Below are 1,420 nucleotides of genomic sequence, written 5' to 3'. Positions count from 1 at the left end.
CTTTACCTCACGTTATACTCCTGTTAACTCATTGAAAGCTTTATTTCACGTTATACTCCTGTTAACTAGTTAACATCTTTACCTCAAGTTATACTCCTGTTAACTCATTGAAAGCTTTATTTCACGTTATACTCCTGTTAACTCGTTAACATCTTTACCTCAAGTTATAATTCCAGAAACATTCTGTCGTCGGGGGTTCACCACATTGTTTCATGATATGATTTTTAATACTAGAAAACGGGTTATATCTAAAATTCAAATGTTTCTTTGCTCTTAATTTTAAAGATCTCATATTAGATTCAATATACCTACAATTAAATATAGAACATTAATACTGATATTCAACTATCCATCTGCCATTTCTGTATCTTATCTTTAAACTTAACAAAGTCTTTAACCCTAACGGTTGGTTTCAAACACACACACACACACATATCAACTTTACTTGAATATAGAGTATTTTACAAAATTTCACAAGTTCTTTCTTGACTTTACAAGAGAAGCTTCCCAAATAAGACAAATTATTAACCATATTTTTCTTTTTTTGAGAATAATAAGTATTTTGTATAGCTGAATAAACTTTATTGGAATAATTTTATCAATTAAATTTAACAGAAATTCGCTCTTTCTTAGAATGCTATTTATATTTCCAATTTCTTTAGTTACATTACAGAAATTAGTAATAATCATAAAAGCTCTGTGAATTACCATCTTAACTAAATTGACTTAAATAGATTCTCACGGCATCATTAACAAATCAAATGAATTATGTAAAAGCACCCAAATCACAATAAAAGTGCTTGTATTAGCAACTGTGTCATAAAAAATGTTATACGTGAACTCAAGCATAACGTATACTTTGCAAAACACATTGGCTCCACTGCTAAACTTCTTTTACTGGACAGAATGAAAGAACATTTCAGAGATATTAGATTAAGGCGCACAGCTACTGCAGAACATCATGTAACACAGCCTCGTATACTACAGGCTCACAACCAACTCTTTTTCCTTTAAAGTTTTATATAAATGTCACAGTCTGACGACAGAACCCACAAAGAATATTTACTCATTACAACACTCAAGCCACAAATTGATATAGTATATATAAAGCCTGGGCATTTTAGATTGTATTTCCTTTTTATTCTGCGATATTCTAATTTCAATTTATTGTTGGACTTTCCTTAAGTTGAATGTCTGTTTTGAATTATTGGTTTTGGTCAACTTACAAACCTAATGTTTCGGTCTCTCAATTCTTAAACCTTGATTCAATCAAGGTTTAATACTTCTAGCTATAACTAAATATATTAGGATGAATCAAGGTTTAATACTTCTAGCTATAACTAAATATATTAGGATGGATCAAGGTTTAATATTTCTAGCTATAACTAAATATATTAGGATCATCCTAATATATTCAGTT

The 1,420-nt window shown here is 29.5% G+C and overlaps 1 protein-coding gene across 1 annotated transcript in view; it reads right to left on the bottom strand.

Annotated features, from left to right (window-relative positions):
• LOC106463046 overlaps positions 1-1,420 on the bottom strand; it is a gene marked incomplete at its 5' end in the record, with an annotated part of 14,608 nt that overhangs the window by 5,818 nt on the left and 7,370 nt on the right. The gene's annotated exons all lie outside the window — the stretch shown is intronic.

The sequence above is a fragment of the Limulus polyphemus genome, unplaced genomic scaffold (genome assembly GCF_000517525.1).
Source record: "Limulus polyphemus unplaced genomic scaffold, Limulus_polyphemus-2.1.2 Scaffold1312, whole genome shotgun sequence".
Lineage (NCBI taxonomy): Eukaryota > Metazoa > Arthropoda > Merostomata > Xiphosura > Limulidae > Limulus > Limulus polyphemus.
This window is presented reverse-complemented; position numbering and strand designations above follow the sequence as displayed.